The sequence below is a fragment of the Gossypium hirsutum genome, chromosome A02 (genome assembly GCF_007990345.1).
Source record: "Gossypium hirsutum isolate 1008001.06 chromosome A02, Gossypium_hirsutum_v2.1, whole genome shotgun sequence".
NCBI lineage: Eukaryota > Viridiplantae > Streptophyta > Magnoliopsida > Malvales > Malvaceae > Gossypium > Gossypium hirsutum.
In genome coordinates, this window is record NC_053425.1 from 15,605,080 (window position 1) to 15,624,942 (window position 19,863).

The 19,863-nt window shown below is 32.8% G+C and overlaps 1 long non-coding RNA gene across 1 annotated transcript; it reads left to right on the forward strand.

Moving 5' to 3' along the window:
- On the forward strand, positions 1-10,136 carry LOC121212518 (uncharacterized). Its single transcript, XR_005907786.1, has 3 exons — positions 1-57; positions 8,442-8,536; positions 9,018-10,136. It is a non-coding gene; the product is annotated as an uncharacterized lncRNA (long non-coding RNA).
- The last annotated feature ends 9,727 nt before the right edge of the window (positions 10,137-19,863 follow it).

Here is a 19,863-nt window from a genome sequence, read left to right on the forward strand (position 1 = left end):
GGAAAAGCAAAACAAGTGGACTAAGCTGAACTAGTCGTCTACATTTTGTATACCGAGGTAAGTTTAACTAATACAACTACATTGTTATTATATGTGTTTGAATTGATATAGCATAAATTTCTTGTTTTTGGAAATGATTATGTATGATGAATATTGAGATAGTAGAACTCCCGTTTGAACCTTAGGAAATAAATCGGATATTCATGCCATGACATTCGGGTTATTTGTGTGCTAGTGTAAGACATGTTTGAGACATGCATCAGCTACATTATGAAAGCCAGTGTAAGACCATGGCTGGGACATGGCATTGGCATTGAGACGAGAGCTAGTGTAAGACATGTTTGGGACATGCATCGGCTACAGGATGTGTCAGTGTAAGACCATGTCTGGGACATAGCATCGGCACGTATAGAGGTGCCAATGTAAGACCATGTCTGTGATATTGCATCAGCACGGATATATGAAAGCTAGTGTAAGACCATGCCTGGGACATGGCGTCGGCCTCGATTTCGATAGTCAGTGTAAGACCATGTCTGAGACATGGCATCGACTTGATGGATGAGCCAGTGTAAGACTATGTCTTGGACATGGCATCGGCATCATACCCTATGTTTGAGGTTTAATGAATATCTGATAGCATTCCAAATGGTTCAATGGTGAGAGTTACAGTCTAAGTTAAACGAGGAAAGTATAACCATGTTGTGAGTGGTACAAGTACCTATTTGAAATATATGAGAGACACGGGCATGTCATGGCCGTGTGAGAGACACGGGCATGTGTCAGGCCGTGTGAAAACCCTTGTAGGTTCGAATTTAGGATTTAATTCACACGGGAATGGGACACGGGCGTGTCCCTAGATGCTTAGGCCGTATGTGTCACACGGGCCATCAGCACGGCCATGTTATAATGACCACACGGGCGTGTTTCCCTTCCACACGGGTATATGCCCTATTTTAAAGGTTATTTTTATTAAGTCAGTTTAAGGACTCGAGTTGGTTCCGAATGGATTCCAATAAATGTTTGAGGCCTCGTAAGCCCATGTTAAAGAGTTTTAACAAAGTTCAAAAAAGTTTTAAATTTGATCAAGTCTTGGAGACTCGGAAATGTTTAAATGCATGTGTTTAAGTTTAGTAACGCATTGTATTTCGTCCCGGCATAGGGCACATGTGTGGGGTGTTACATGTGAACTATCCGTTCCTTGATTATTCCAACTAAAATTTGGATGTTGCCTCCACCCCAAATTGTAAGTGTTGGAATATGGATTATTATTCTAGTTAAAATTACCCATGTAGTATACTGATGTTGTAACACCCCTTACCTGTATCCGACACCGGGACAAGGCTCAAGGCGTTACCGGACTTAAACGTACAAAATTTCGTAAAATCGGGCCATAAAATCTCATTTAAATTAAAAACATTCAATCACATGCATAATGTCCCTTACATGAGCTACCGAGGCTCTAAACATGCATTAAAGGTGGATTGGACTAAACCGAGAACTTTGGAACGTTTTGGAAAAACTTAAAAAAAATTAATGAAACAGGGTCACACGTCCGTGTGTCTTCAACACGCCCGTGTCCTCAGGCCGTGTAACTCTCTGTTTATGATGTCAGCAAAAGAAATTGAACCACACGGCCAGGCCACACGCCTATGTGCTAGGCCGTGTCTTTCACATGGCTGAGATATATGGTCCTGTCTCTGCCCGTGTGACTAGCATTTATGCTATTTTCCAAGCCTTTTGTTACCATTAATCCCTCACATTTTTACACACATCAAAGATATACATCATGGCATCATTTTAATGATTTAGCATACTTCACTAAGGTGTATTCTTAACATTAACATGCTATCTTTCATGAGTTACACATACTGGTATAATGCTAAATCTAGACATAACAATCCATATTCATTGACCCTGTCATATGATGACCGTTTATACTAAATTTTCATGTTCATCGACTTGTCAAATGACCTTATTTAAACATCAAGCATGTATGTCCAATCATCATCGTCTTATTTCCATATCATACAATTACTTCATGTCTATGACCATTTCGATTGGTCATGAAGCATTTACCATACACATATGCCTTAACACCAATCATGCATGTCCCACAAGCATAAACACATCATCGCATCACAAGCATTAGAACATAGCATAGATAACTAGGCTTACAAGTCACAATCATTATAAGCCACATCTCTTGGCTATATACAATGAATCAATATAAGCCAATACATTTGGCTATTCATAACAACATCTATCATAAAAACTAAGTTCCTATACATGCCACTCACTTGAAGGTGCTTAATACATATAAGTCAATATTCCAAAGGTGATGACTTGATAGTATGTTGCTGCCTCTGACGATCTTCAACCCCGAGCTAACCTGACAACACTAAAAGAAATGGAAAGGAGAGGGGTAAGCTTTATAGCTTAGTAATTCTATATGAAAATAATAGGCAATATGTCAACATGCTTCTCAAGGTAATGCAATATAATTACACATTTACTTATGTTCTGGTCAAGTTGTTTTCTCAAGTCATAGTTACTATATTATTTATATCTACGGAACTCCAAATTAAGATCCACTAATTTTTCCTGAAACTAGATACATATATCTTCTTATCATAAAATTTCCATAATTTCTGGATTAGCCAATAAGTACATTTTATTCTTCAAAGTTACCCCTGTTCTACTGTTTGACAGCTTCGACCTTTCTTTACTAAAACTTAATTATCTCATAGTACGGAATTCGGATAATGTTCCCGTCTATTTAGCTTGAAAATATACTCAATAATTTATTTATATAAATTCTAGCCCATAGTTATTTTCATACAAATTTTTAATGATTTTCCAAAGTTAAGACAGGGGAGCCCGAAATCACTCTGACCTTTCTGACAAAAATTCAAATATCTCATAATATGAAATTATTTTGCTTACACCATTTCCTCTATGTGAAACTAGACTCAATAATCTTTGATTTCATATCTTATTCAATCTCTAATTTGATTTCCACAATTTTTGGTGGTTTTCAAAGGCGGAGTACTACTACTATCCAAAACTATTTTAGTGCAATATGATGATAACTATCGTAAGTTCATTTTCAACTAATCATAAACTCACCATATCATGGATTCCATCTTCAATTACACAATGTAAGTTAGCATGATATTGCAACAAAATTCATAATCATAATTCATACATCTTAGCTCACCGAGGTCTTGACATTTCAAAGTCTCAATAACCATAAGCATAAGGATTGTTCACCATTCAAACCTTTTTGCATACTTATCATATGTTCATATATGTATATATATATACATATACATAAAATTTCTCATCATAAGTCATTTTTCATCAAGGTATTGCTCATGAGTTTAGCGTACATACTTGAAATCACTCGTAGTATATCACATAACCATACCTTCTTTAACATGCCCTCCTTGGGTCTTTCATCACATTATCCATTGCATTACTCGTTGAACACTCGAAATACTATTGGATACACAGAAAACTTGCACATAAGTGCCACATAAACATACGTAGCCGAAACTACCTCATATCATGTAACACTCGCAATGGAGCTACTCACGGGCTTGCTCATATAAGCTATCGATCAAGGTGTAACTACACGGGCTGCTCACAAAAGCTGCTAGGTATCCGACCACTCAAGGATTACCTAGCTACCGGTAGGACACACAAGATCATTGCCCGAAACTCAATCACATGTATTGCATCCATTATGAACTTGGACCACTCAACAAGCTCGGATGCTTGCATCCATAATGAACTCAGACCACTCAACGAGCTCAGATGCCACGTATATCACGAACCCGGACCACTCAACGAGTTCAGACTTCTTAATTCTTAGTGACATGTCACTTGTATCCTCAACTATTCCTAAAGCTTAAACGGGATTTTTCGCTGCCACATTTCTGTCGAACTTACTCGAAGTGTCGATCTCACTATCCATAGTACCAATTGCCCATTCATAGCATAATAAGGCATAAATCAAATAGCAAATAAGCTTTTAAGAATTTACATCACATATATCACATATTTCATATATCACTTGTCATGTATAATCATTTTCTTGCATTTCATGTAATATCCTTCCATGTCATATACATCATTCCATCAATTTTTCCAATATATTAAATCATACAATATATGCAATAATAGTAAGGAATATAATTCAAACATAACATTGCATTATTATTAACATACGAACTTACGTCGAATCCGAGCACGGCTAATTATTCAATTTTAGTCCATAATCTCGTACTTTCTCGATTTAAGCCCGAATCTCAGTTTTCTTGATCTAACATGTCAAATATAGCTTATTTATTACTCACATTATTCATTTTGACCCAAAATCATACTTTTATAGATTTACATATTTACCTCTAAACTTTATCATATTTACTCTTTTGCCCCTAGGCTTTTAAAATGATTTTTATTCAATTTATTTTCACTTCAATCCTAGCCGAATCATTTTCATAACTATAGTAGCCCAAAATTTCTACTAAAACACACTTTCATGACAAATTTTATAACTTTTACGATTTAGTCCTTTTAAGCATTTTCACTGAAAATCACTTAGCAAAAGTCATTTATTTAACACCCAACATTCATTTTATAAAATTAGACATCAAAGCACATGCATATCATTCATGGGTAAATTTTTAAACATGAACTCTAGCTCAAAATAATGGTAGAAATAGTTAAATCGAGTTACCGAGACTTCAAAAATGTAAAGAACATTAAAAATAGGGTTCGGGATCACTTACAAATGAGCTTGGAAGCTTGAACCAAACCCTATCCATGGCTTCCATGGTAGATTCGGCTGGTACATGAAGAAGATGGACAAATTGGGCTTACTTTGGCTTTTTAATTCTTTTAATTATTAGATTACCAAAATGCCTCTGACTTAAAAATATTCTATTTCACCCATTTCATGTCTATTTTTGTCCAACAATTAACCAATGGTCTAATTACCATTTAAGGACCTCAAATTTAAAATTTCAAAACAATTTGACACCCCTAACATGTAGAACACAACTTTTGTATTTTTTACAATTTAGTCCTTTTGACTAAATTGGGTGCCCAAACGTCAAAATTTTTGAACAAAAATTTTACAAAATCATCCTGTAAATTTTTAGACCATAAAAATATAATAAAAATAAGTTTTCTTACATCAAATTTGTAGTCCCGAAATCACTGTTCCGACTAGGCCCTAATTCGGGATGTTACAGATGTTAGGTTTGATGGGCATTCATCAAAAACATGATCTTCGCCACAATAAACACATGAAAACTTGGCTAATTTCATCTTCTGGACTATAGTTGGATTTTTATTATTTTAATCATATTAGCTAAAGAAGATACCTGGGTTGTCAACGAAGTAATTGCGTCGAGCTCCATAGTACCAGCAACTCTTTTGTACATTTCAACTCTTGTGGTAGGGTACTGATAGTCATTGGTGGCAATCTTTTCATTGTAAAATTTATCCAACAATGTACCATTGGCAGATGCATCAATTATCATTCTCATATGTGCATTCAACTCATTATAGATATTTCCATCTGAGTTCAGTGCTGAAATCCATTCATCAAACATTTTCCCAAGCTTCATATAATGTTTCATCCTCTAACTGCTGAAAAGATGTGATGTCATTTCTAAGCTTGGCATTCATGTTCGATGGATTATACCATAGCAAAAACCTCTCGCAAAGATCATTTCATGATGCCACTGTTCCCGACGACAAAACATTTAGTCATGCTCTAGCACGAGTTCTTAAAGAATACGATAATAGCTTAAGCTTAAAGGCATCTTCAGGAACACTATACTTTTTGAATGAATCATATGATTTTAGAAAAATTGTTAAATGTAATAGTGGGTCTTCAATGGGTAGTCCACTAAACTATCCTATCGTTCGTAACATCTGGAACATTACCGATTTCAATTCAAACTATTGAGCCTATATGGTTGGTCCAACTATCCCTAGGTTCAGGTAATCCAGCATTGGGACAACATGCTTTCTAATTGGCCTATCTCAATCATCCACCACACGTCCAATAGGAGGATTTTCATTGCGATCATTTGGATTATCATTAAGACCATTCCTATTTCCAGTCATTTTTCTCAATTCTTTTCTTTTTCTTCACAAGGTTTTGTCAATCTCCAGATCAAAAAGATATTCAGTGTTTGTAGGAATGTCTCTTCTCACGCACTGATGGCAAACCTATAAAAAGTAAATACGTTAATTTAAATAAAACTACCAATTAAAATAATCAAACCAAATTTCACCAAATTGTTGATCTCCGGCAACGGTGCCAAAAACTTGTCGTGTGTGAATATTATATGTGAATTGTGCAAGTATACACGTTGAATCAAGTAATAAAGTGATGAATGAGTAACGTTCCCATGAGGATCGGATTGAGACACAAAAGCAGTCAAGTTATTATAATGAAATGAGATTAATGTTATGTCAAAGTCAGTGATAAATATGCAGTGGCAATTAGTGGAGTAATGATGTAAGTAATATGTGGAATTAATGAATACTTGGAAATGCTATGGCAAAACGACAGTAGAAATGTAATCGAAATTATGAGAATTACTACGGGAATATTATGTAAATGAACAAATAAATAACTAAGAATGAAATGGCAACGATAAGACGACAATAGTTCAGGGATATATGATGTTGATTGGGAAGGTCGGGATTACTAAGAATCTACCCTTACTGTCAATAATGCCTCAGAAAAATCGTAACCATCTACTGCTCAGAAGAGTTTTAAAGTGGTCTACTTCTTTCGAAAGCAAAAACGTCAAGTTACCTTACCCGTGCCTGTAGGCTTTTAATATGGTACCCTGCACTATTTTCCTTCTGTTTGAACATTGCTCTATGTCTAGAGTCTACTACAAGTATCTGTCGAGTACTTGCTCATATCATTCAATATCGATCCAACTAATCCAACCTTTTTCAGAATTATACTTAGTTTATAGACATGCTAAACAATCATCTATGTCTAAGGATTGTACGCATAAAATTAAAAATAAAATAATTGAATGAAACAGTAAATTATTTCAGATCTATGCTTCAACCATTAAATAAATAAAGGTTTCATCAAGTAATCCCAACCCTATGAGATTTAGCTCATGGATTGGCTCATAAAATTCAAAACCAAAATAACATCCAACACTATTTTCATCATTCAATTCATGAAAGAACAAAGTAAGGAGTACGAAAGACTTTAGGAAGACAGCTTTCGCGTGTCCAATTCACACTCCAGTAGTATAGTGTCCTGCGATGGCTAAAAGGGATTGTTTTCGTCTCTCTTTCCATCTCTACTCAACTGCTACCCTCTATTTTTTGCCTAAGGATCTCCTCCTCTTGTTTGTTCCTCTTTGGATTTCCTCCTTCGGCTTTTATAGGCTTTTTCCTTAAGGTAAATCTAACAACCCAAGATTATCTTCTCTTCTTTCTAATAAGATTTTTCTAGTACAAGTACAGGTGGGCTAAAACTTGTATGCGTTGAGTGTTAACTCGGTCTTCCTAGAATTGCCACGACATTTGTGCTGACAAAATGTCCAACCTTTCACCTCAAAAAACCTTCACTCCTTTATTTCTTATTCCTCAACCTACACTTGTGAAACCACTAAACAAAACCCTTCCACATGCAATTAAAAGTAACAAATAATAATATTTAAACACAGTTCAAGATCCTAAGGAAATGATGAAAATTCGAATGAAATGTCCTAAAAATGTAACTAAATGTACCTAAGTACAAGCAATTAGCTAGGTCTAAAGGCATGAAATATAACTATTTTCAAGAGTTATCAGTGACCTTGACAAGTATCAAAAACTTGGATTGAAGTTAAAGACACTGGTGAACTGTTGAATGTTTGATTTTATCATGATAGCTTAAGCATGAATCTCATTGATTTATTGGATGGAAGTTAATGAACATTGTATGTATTTTCTTGACCATCCATTATCTTGAGCCTTATTAACCATTTAAACTAACAACATTTCATGATTGGCAATTATGAGCTTTTGCAATTCTCATTTTTATATGTGAAGGAAGGTGATTGAATTGATTGTATTTAACTAATTCATAACAATATATATAATTGTATAATAGGGAAGTTTTTTATGTTTGTTTTTTGTAAGTTTTAAGTTTGGTTTTGCTTGAGGGCAAGCAAAAATGTAAGTGTCGGGGAATTATGATAATCATAAATTGGTATATGAAATCAAAGCTTCTCCATGCTTATCCTAGCTCACTTTCGAGTAAAATTATGTCACTTTGGTGCTTAGTCATCTAATAGGTTTTATATATGTGTAGTTGCATTTTTATGTTCATTTTAGCAATTTAACGTCATTTTAGTTTTTAGGTGATGAATGATACTTAATTTGTGTTGCGTTTCAATGTGTAGGTAGGCTAGAGAGCTAAATTACACAAGGCTTGCAAGCTTGGGCGAAACAAAGAGTCACTTGTAACACCCCAGAATTTGGGGTTAAAATTTTTAAGGTATGTGTTTAGGGTCAGTGAGTAGGTTGAGCAATTGGGTTTGTAGTCACATTTTAATGTCAGAAGGTGCTGCTGGCTCAATGGTAGTGGGTGTGTTAGTTTACCCTTGGGTCTCGAGTTTGAATCCTCATGTGTGTTTTGAGGAATTAATTTTAACTTTAGTTTTTTTTAAGTTATAAATGCTTATTTATTATTTTTAATTTGAAAAGAGAAAATATCCCAATTTTTGTCACGTTCTTCCTCTCTCATGTATGTTTATTTTCCTCTCTTCTCTCATGATTGTTCTTTTTCTTTTTCTTGTAAAATTCTGGTTTTTGTTTCTAAAATTTCTATTTGTTTTTGTTCACTAATTTCTTTTACACTTTCATCGACAGAATTTTCTGGGTAAGGGTAGTTTGAGTTATTAATTGATGTTATTTTTTACTAAATTAATACTACAAACTTTATGTTCTGATGAGTTTTGTGTGCCTTTTGTTTTGAGGTTCGAATTGAGGTTATTTTCGTGCGTTGGTTGATTTTTGGGTGCTTTATATCGCAAATCAGGTGTGTGTCCGGAAACCTTTCAATCTCGTTATCGAATTGCTGATTGGATTCTGTGGAAATCAGCAGTGTCTATGTGTTTCAGAAATTGATTAATCAATGTACTATATTATTGTTGAATTGAATGGAAATCTATATATTGTGGTATGTTTCCGAGTTACCAAGGGTTGAGGACCATTTCGATAGCAATTACATGATTTGTAGCCTATTTCGGTCTAGTTTCATGACCACATGGGTGGCCACATGGCATGTGCCACACACAAGCAGTCCACACGGTCGTGTGTAATTGGAAAATTAGGGTTTTGGGCGATTGTTGGTGCCATACGGCCGTGTGGCTGCAATTTGGGGATTTTTTCGATCTTCGCATGGGTGAGTGCCTTAGACACATAGTTGTGTCTGCTCTGCACTTTATTTTAACAATTTTAGACAGTGAGTTACAGGGGCTGCTTACACGGCCATGTAACTAGGTTATACAGGCGTGTGTCCCCTCCATACAGCCTCAACACTTCCACACGGCCGTGTGGCCCCTATTTTGTAGATTTTCGTTTTGTGTCATAAATTGACCCATTTCAGTTCTTGTGTCTCCCAATGTTCGTTAAGGCCTCTGTATTTGTGTTTGGGACTCTGTTTTGGCTTAGAATCGTGTGAGTGTTCCTAATTATAGTGTTAATTTTACTACTTGTTTAAGCGCTAATGTGATGTGATTTATGAAATTGAAACACTACCTAATGGTAGAATCTGAGTTAATCTGATACTGAGTCTGTGTAATTGAATATATGTACTTCTACTTCTTTATAACTGTTGTATGTGATGAACAATTTGCATGTAACACCTCTAACCCGTATCAGTTGCCAGGATAGGGTTTCAGAGCATTCCCGAGTAATTGTAATCTAATCATTCATTTCAAACATTTCTAAAATAATAAAATGATACATCATTAACATGCATAGAGTCCCTTATTAAGCCTTTGAGAGTTTGAAACACTTTAGAAACGATTTGAGACTAAATCGAGAACATTTGAAAATTTAAAAAAAAAACAGAAAATTTTTAGCTGCAAGGTTCACACGACCAAGTCACACACCTGTGTGTTTGGCCGTGTGGGCATTCGAAGTAGAGACACACAGCCATGTCCCAACCCGTGTCTATGCCCGTATAACTCTCTTACTTGGGTCACACGGCCAAGCCACATTCCCATGTGCCAGGACATATACCCTTTGGCCTCGCACGCCCATGTGCTAGCCGTGTGTCTCAAACGGCCAAGTCACATGCCCATGTGTCTGGCCGTATGGACCTAAAAGGTGCCTTAAACAATAATTTACCATTCCCTACAAGCTTGGACATTAAAAAATTCAAAAATCATTTGTTTAACTAGTTCAAAACAAGATCAAATACAATCAAAACATGTCAAAACAATCATCCTAGGTGTCTAACCAATGTACCTTCATTGATACCGCGATTATATCCTCAATTTATATAATCAAAGCATCACTCAAATCCAAATTATAAACATACCTAATTAAATCCATTTTGCCTAGTTCATGAGCACTTAAACATCAACTTAAATTCACATGCACCTATCAAGATTTGATTCAATTTACCATGCCATAATATGGCTTCAAACACAAACACGTATTTATAGGTATATACCAAACCAACATTACACTTATAACCTTATTATAATCCATCCACAAAATAATTATCATTTAGACATCCTAGGTACATGCCGACACAAAAGATAAACATCACCACATTTGAGTTCGGGATCGTTGTTGGATGCTGAATCGGTGATCAAAAGTTAAGTACCTCTCCTGCGTACTGAAAACAAAATTGTACGCTGAGTAAAACTCAGTGGTATTTCTATAGTCCAAATATTAAAGACAAGATAATATCATATGCACAATTAAATTATAAGCACATATTAATGTCTAGTATCATGACTATCATATTTCATTTGTTAAACAATATCCCAATTCACACAATTTCTATATAATAATTATTCACATATAAAACCACATTTATTCATACAATGGTATTAACCATTCAATACTCAATTCATGAATACATCATTTCATACCATACTCAATTTTCATCACTTGCTATATAATAGCTTTTCACAATTTGACTCACATATCATTTAAACAATAACATTAATCATTTCATGAGTACATAACTCATGTATCTCATCGGATAAATCCGAAGTAGTAATTGTGTCCAATGCTATATAAATTTGACACCCAATGTCTCATCAGTTAAACCAAAGTAAATTGGCACCCAGTGCATCATCAACTCGAAGTCGAAGAAATCCCTAAACTCTTCCTATCCTATGACATGCCATCTATATCCAACTCAGCCCGATACAGTTAATAGGGTTTAATTTCACATTTCAAAAACAATTAATATCCAATATAAAATTTTCATATAATCACATATATACATGAATATTCATTTCAATTCAAATAATCAATACATTTATAATATATATACCAATTCAATCCATTTCAATCAACTTTAATTGAATTCAAAATCAAAGTGCCAAATAATCACCTCAAGACTTACCATATGCATTAAATTGAATTATAACAATTAACAACTAAGTTCGAATTATAGAAACAAAAACCGTGAATTTCGAGCTATTCCACGTCAACTTTATCTTTCCCCTTTTTAGTCGAGGATTCCGATACGACGTTAACTACAGAATTAAAACAATTAAAATTCATCAATATAACACGATTCAATTTCATATTGAATATTTCAATTTTTTACTCAATATTTGCCTAAATTCTAATTTAGTCCCTAAACCAAGGCTAATTTTTATTCTTCACATTTAATTCTATATTTTCATACAAATTCCACTTTAAACTAAATTTAACTCCCTATTTTCACTTAAACCCCTAAATTTTAATTTTTCACAATTTAGTTCCTATTATTCAAAATTTACAATTTATTTTACAATTTAATCCTTTTTCATTTCTAGCTTAAAAATCTATCAATTTAATCCCTAATACTAAAATTATTCAACATTAAAAACCTTTAAAAACTCAATCAATGTTAAAATTTCAACATGTGTCGGTTAACCCTAGGTATTGGGATTCCAAAAATATACAAATTACAAGAAAAATGGATTAAATTGACTAACCAATTAAACTTTGAAATTTTGAAGCCCTTGGCAGTGCGTTCTTGTAATGACCCGAATTTTACCGTTACTGAAAAAGTGTATTTTCGGGTCTCTGTTTCTGAAAAATAGATTCGTAAATATTTATTAAAAATATTTACGAAGTAAAATGAGTAGTTAATTAGAGTTTAATTAAGTGAATTTAATTTAATTAAGAGTAATTAAGAAAAAAGACTAAATTGAATAAGCGGTAAAAGTTAAATTATAGATTAAAAGAAAATAAAAAGGACTAAAAAGGAAATTATACAAAAAGTATAAATTGAGGCGGTGTACCGTGAAGAAAATCTAAGATTTTTTTTTATGTTTAATATATTATTATATTATTATATAATAAAGATATTTTATGTTTTAATTATATTGTATTATATTATATTATATTATATTATATTATATAAACTAAAGAAACAAAAGAAAGGAAATAGAAACAGAATGAAACGAAACAGAGAGCAGGGGAGAAAAAGAAAGAAAGAAAGGGAGAAAAGAGAAAATTGAAGGTTTGAAGCTTTAAGCTTTAATAGGTAAGTCAATCAAGCCCTTTTTACTTAATTTTGATGTTTTAGAAGTTTTAAAACAAAGTTTTGATGAAATTAAGTTGATATTTTGAAAGTTATTAGATTTCTAGATATTGTCCATGTTAAATAAAATGATGAATTAAGGGCTAAATTGATAGAAATTCAAGTTAGAAATGATATAAGGATTGAATTGTAAAGTGATTCATAAGTTTTATGCTTTAAGGACTAAATTGAAAGAATTTCGAAATTATGGTTTTATGATGAAAAATAGATAATTATGTCTAAGTTTGGTTAAAAAATTGAGTAGAAATAAAGTATGAATTAAGATGGAAAAGTAAGTGAATTTAGTTAGGATTAAATTGAAATTAAAGTAAATCAATATTTTGTACTAAGACTATTTTGGACAGCAGCAGTAGTCTATGTTTGAAAAATCACCAAAAATTGTAGAAATTGAATTAGAGGATGAATAAAATATTGAATTAAAGCTTATTGAGTCTAGTTTCTTATAGAAGAAACGGTATAAGCAATTGAGTTGTAAATTATGAGATATAATGAATTTTGTGAGATAAGGTCAGAATGAATTCGGGTTTCCCTGTTCTGCCTTTGAAAAATCACCAAAAATTGAAGAAAAATAATTATAGGCTTAAAGTTATGTTTTTAGAATCCCTAATGAGTCTATTTTCAGGAGAAATCAAAGGGAATATTATCTGAGTTCTGTACTGTGAGATAATTAATTTTTAGTGAAGAAGGGACGAAACTGTCAAACAGCAGAATAGGGGTGAATTTAAAGAATAAACTGTACTTAATGGCTAAACCAAAAATTCTGAAAATTTTATCGTAAGAAGATTTGTGAGTCTAGTTCCAGGAAAAATTAGCGGATCTTAATTTAGAATTCTGTAACTCAAGATATGAATTAGTAATGTATTAATGATTATGAATTGTATTAATTTCGTAGTCAATGTGGTACCGGAAATCTCGGCTAAGAAAGGACAAGACAAAGTCAACGGGAGTTAGCTCGAAAATTACGGTTTGTATTTCTATAATCCGAACTTAGTTATTATTTGTTATATTTATATACATATTGCAATTGTTAGTGTTAGAATTATGATGTTTTACAATTGGAATGGATTGATTTTGGTATGCGATGAATTTATTGAATTTATATTGATTGAAATTATTTTGATTGAATTTATATTGATTGAATTATATAATATACATGATTTATGTAGAAATTTGAATATTGAATGAATGTTATATTGAAAAATATATTGATTGGAAATATGAGGAAATTGATATGAATATATGAGATTGTGATATTTGAATATTTGATATTGAAAAGTGAATTGAATTGTATTGAATTATGAATTAATGTGAATAATTGAAATATATTGTTGAATTGAATGAAATTGTATGAATTGTGAAAATGGGTAAATATATGTGATTATCAGAATAGTATATTGATGAAAGAATTATTAAATTGAGAAAGTGAATGAAATACCCTATTAACTAGTCGGGCTGAGTCGGATATAATTGGCATGCCATAGGATCTGGAAGTGTACGGGATTTGCCGGCTTTATCGATCAGGCACTTTATGTATCGTATTTCAGGCACCTCGTGTGTCGTATCAGGCACCTCGTGTGTCATTTTAGGCACTTTATGTGTCGTATAATGATCAGGTACTATGTACCGTTTTAGGCACAATGTGTCGTACTGGTGTGTTTAGATTGGAATCCGTGTATCCGTCAAAGTCCGGGTTTGTTAATAGGGGTAAATAAGTGAAAGATAAATCGAATAAATTTGATTGATCAAGCTATTGAAATGAAACGAGAAATTGAATTGAGAATTGAAAATTTAGATATGAAATTGAAAATATGAACCAAAGGTTCATGAAATGATTGGAGTTCGAATTGATGATATATGATGCCACTTGATAAATTGAAATGTGATTTGAGATATATGAATCGTATGTATATACTGAAAGCTATCAGGGATAGTAAGTTGATACGATATAAATGAAATTGATTGTTATTGAAATGAATTAAAATGGAATATGATTGATAAGTATATAGTTGAATATAGTTTAATGATATTGAATTGTGAGTAAATTAAGGAAAGCTATACCGAATAGTAAGTGAAAGAACGGAGTAAATAGTAATGGATTTATTTAAGAATTGAAAAATTATGTTATTGTGTTTATTATATGAACTGTATAAAATTTATATGGTAAGTAGTTAAAATTTATCTATGAATAAATAATTGAATAATTGTAATTATTATTATGATCTTAAGTATTTGTTATATTATTAATTGTTCGGATTATAGAAATACCACTGAGTATACCATACTCAGCGTACGGTTTGTTTCCGTGCGCAGGTTAAGTAAAGATAGTACGTTGAATCAGCATCCCAAGACGATCCCGAATTCATTAAGGTAAAGTATGTTGAGTATTGATAATGGCATGTACCTAGGACGTTTTATGATAGTCATTTAGGTTATAGAAGTATTGATGAAATGAGTAAATTATGGTTGGCAACGGTATGTAGTATGAATTTTGAAATTTACTAAGAATTCGTAGTGATTCTAAATTAGTCCCGAATTGAATTTACTGTTTATATTGGACCGCGAGGGCCCATTAAAGGGACGACATCTTAAAACTAGGATGTGTGTGAATATTTATTTTAATTAATGACCGGAATTGGACTGTACTAACTGGTAATGTCTCGTAACCCTGTTCTGGTGACGGTATAGGGTTAGGGGACGTTACAGTTCTCATTCTTTTCTTCTTTCTTTTTTTCTTTCTTTCTTTTCTTAATTTTGTTTGGCTTTATCTCTTTTTCTTTTACTTATTTGTTTCATTATAATTATATAATATATATACTTAACAATTAAGATTTCATATTATAATATAATATATAAATTAAATTTACATATAATATATATCACTAACCATCCCACTTAAAGAATAATGGTAAAATTGATTCTTTAGTCCCTTTAATTATTCTTTAATATATAATTCAACTTTCACCCTATATGCAATTTAGTCATTATACCTAATTACTTCTAATTCAAGTAAATTCACTTAATCGAAACCTAATTAACTACACAACTAGCTTTATAAATATTTATTAAAAATATTTATGAGTCTAATTTATGAAAACGGAGTCTCAAAAATTCACTTTTCGACACCCCTAACTATCGAATTGTTACAGTGTATATGCATTAAAACTTGGGATTTTGGTTGTGAAGAGAAGGAAGATTGTTTTGAGCAGTTAAACTGCATAATAATATGATAGTGGTACGTCCACAAGATACATATGTCAGCTCAGCTGCATATTGTTATCTCAATGGTATAGTTTCACATTGTGGTGTGTAAGGTGGATGAGCTTATTATGGTTCTATGTGGTGTGCAGGGTGGACGGGACTTCTGTAGCCCTTATGTGATGTGCAGAGTGGACGAAGCGGAGTTTGGTTGGTGGGGTGGGGTGGGATCTTTGACTTATTGCACCCATTTTGCATTTGAATATACATTTGTCGTGTGAATAATATGGTTAATGTGTTATGATGTGTTCAGATTATTACATGTGGATTGGACATCATTTGCGTGGGTTTGGTCCATTGCAACTATCATGTAGTTGAGTTTTCGTATGGCTAAAAACTATTGGAATATCATGGTCGCTTCTAATTATGAAGTCTTTGAATTGTTTGCGAACTTAATAGTAAGTTGATGTGTTTTAGTACATCTACGCGTTTAGAGTAACGTACGTTTTCCTTGATTAGTTTATGTAAATGTGTTGTGTTTCTGATCGTCAGATCTGGGTTGCCATAATTTGACTGTGTGCCCTTAATGGGGATATTACTTTTGGAATTCCATCTTTTACCTTCTGTTATGTTTCAGACTCACACTGAGCTCGCGTAGCTCACCCTTTAGTTTCTCCCTTTCGAGTACTCTCGTGTTCTAAAGCTAGACTCGGCAGTTGAAGGTCTCAAAAATTTAGAGTTTGTTCTGGTTTAAATAAAATTTACATAAGTTTTGTACGGTTGCTTTAAGATTATTTGTAAAGTGATTATATAAACTATGGTATGGGTTTTGGTTCAGACTTTTCGTTAAATTATGCGATTTCACTTTGAACTTCATTTTGGAAATTTTGCACCCAAATTTTAATTGGGTTTCTACTATTGTCTCAAAGTACCTATTTATTTGAGAAAATCATACATTTTCCGTACAATATTTAATTTTAAATTTCGTGTTACAATTTGGGTAAAGTGATACACTTTGAAACTATACAAGAATTATCGATTTAAAGCGTAAATTGTTAAACGATTCATTTTGGTTTTAACAAACTGTATTCAAAATGAGTTTTTAACCATTCTTTTTGTAAAAATCCTTTAGATCGCTTCGGTGGTGAATGTAACCTTTGAGATCCGATCAAAACTTCTGGGTCGGGTTTTGCGGTGTTACAATCATGTCGTGACATGAGGAAGCTTGATGTCGCAATGTGAGAAACTGTCCTGGTATGTCCTAATGTGACTAGTTATAAGGTTGATAAGTGCTAAAGTTAACATGTTTTAGCCTCAGTCTTAATACGGATTTGGATGATTATTCCATGTTAATTGTGAATTTTATGCTCCTAATTCTTTAAAATCATGTTTTTGTGCTTTATAAAGAACTTGGGATCAAAATGAGTGAAAAACGAGTGAAAATGAGAAAATCGAAGCAAGCTATAGGAGCCACATGAGTTGACCCATTCCATACGGCCTAGCCACATAGCCGTGTGACCCATACAAGCTACCACATGGCCATGTGGTAAGTCATGTCAATTGCGTAAATTTGCACTCTGAAAGCAGAAAAACACGATTTTTAGGTTTTTCGAGCATTGTAAGATGTATATATAACAAAAATAAAAAGATACGAGAGAGCTACCATAGAATATTCAAGAAACAACTCAAAAAACACAATTGAAGTTGATTTTAAAGCAGATTTCTGTCAAGATTGAATATTCCCAGTTGATTTCTTAGGATATTATCATGAGTTTCTTTGTTTCTTTTGGTTATAATGTGTTTTGAATGTTTTTATTTTCAACCATGAACTAATTTTCTAAATACCTAGAGACATGAACCCTATGATGAATTCTGCCTTTTGATTTTTATTTTACATAATAAATACTTAGTTTCTTGTTCTCAATAATGTATGCTTAATTCTTGGTTTGATATTTCTAGATTATTTATCCATGTTTGATGTGCTTAAATCAGAGGAGGAATAGACTCTGTTTAAAAGTAGATCTTATGTAATTGAGTGGAGTTGCATGCAATCCTAGACATAGGATGACATAAATCTACCGAATTAGAGTCAAATCTAATAAGAGAATTCATAGCACGAGTTAATACGATAATAGGGGTTTAAACTAGAAAGAAATTTCAATTAATCAACCTAGAGTCAGTTGCTCTTACTCTTGAAAAAGATATTAGCATAATTTAAGGATTTCTATGGATCAAGTTATTAAGTAAAGAAATTGTGTAATTTTGATTAATAGTGATAGATGAAATCCAGGTGAATTCTTTCCTGGGTATTATCTCGCTTCTTGGTTGTTAATCATTTATTTTCCTTATTTTTTCTTTGTCGCGTTTGTTAGTAATTAATGTAGTTAATTTTAGTTTTTAATCAATCACTCGATTTATTCAGTTAAATAATAGAAAAACAGTAATTATTAGTACTTTTGGTCTTCGTGGGAATGATTTTTTTGCTCAACGTAGATATACTATTAACTGATAGGTGCACTTGCCTTAGTCGAATTTTTAGTTAGTTTACGATGCATCAAAGGGCGCAATATTGAAGTACTTAAGGTCATAACCCAACTGACTTTTTATATATAAGAGGTTTTAGTAGTCAAGGAAATATTGCGACGCCAAGATGTTAAGGGCACGATGTTGTATGAATAAGGCTTGGAGGTGTTGTAAAAAAGGAGTGGCGATGGGACGTGGGAAAGCTTGAAGTTGCGGTGTAGGTTTTGTTAGAGTATGCCCAAAGACCAATCATGAGAAAATTGTAATCACATACTCATTTTTTCCTTGTTTGTTAATATAAGACATTGCCATTGTTATTTCAATTTCTTTTTCTTTGTGTGTAAATAAACTGATAAATATAATGTCTTGAGAATAATATGATTATTCTTAAAAGGTCTTTAGTCAAATATTATTGTGAGCTTGGATAATAATAATGTATTGAGACTAATTTGTAGTTGATTGATGAAAAAGTGTTGTCATTGAGGTAAGGATGTCAAAATCAATACATGAGTATGTGTTAGAGAACAAGATATTGGACTGACCCGCTATGAGTATGTTTCTTGGATTATTATGTAATAGTCACAACATTACTAATAGTGATAACTATGTATATGATCCTCAGACTTGAGATCATCATTGCCCCAACATCATGAGTCGTAGTCAAACGTCCACCGTAACAGGTTGTACTATAAAGACTAGTGTTGGATGCTATGTTGAACTAAATTTTTATTAGCTGATTTGGAGTTAGTGTTAGGAGCTACTAAAAATGCATGTCGGTGATTAAATTGATTGTTTGATTGTGTTGCTATATTTAGTAGGTTATAATTAATGACTCTAACTGAATATCTAGATAAACGAGATTGAGATGAGACATTATTGTGTAAAAAGCAACATAATTGTATCAAATATTGACACAAAGAGGCAATCTATGAATTAGATGAGACCGAGAGCAGAACCTTGGCGATAACTCGAAAGTTAGGATGAAAACGAGAGGAAATTCCTACTTATGAGTAACAATCAATTCGATTGAAGCATGCATATTATTACCCTTAGCAACTAGTTGACCAACAGGTCATTGTTCTCATCATTTACATTACTCTAAAACAAATAGTAGACCATTTAGCTAGTTTTATTCTTGAATTTGATCACATTAATAATTCTTAAAGCTAGTAAATTGATAATCACTCACTAGTAAAGTGAATAGCTAGTGCATAGTATCTAGTCAATCTCTGTGGAAGGTGACCTATTGGAATGGTTCTGTGAATTTTTCATTGTACTACTATATTACAATTTGGCACCATATGCTTGCGATTTTGCCTTGA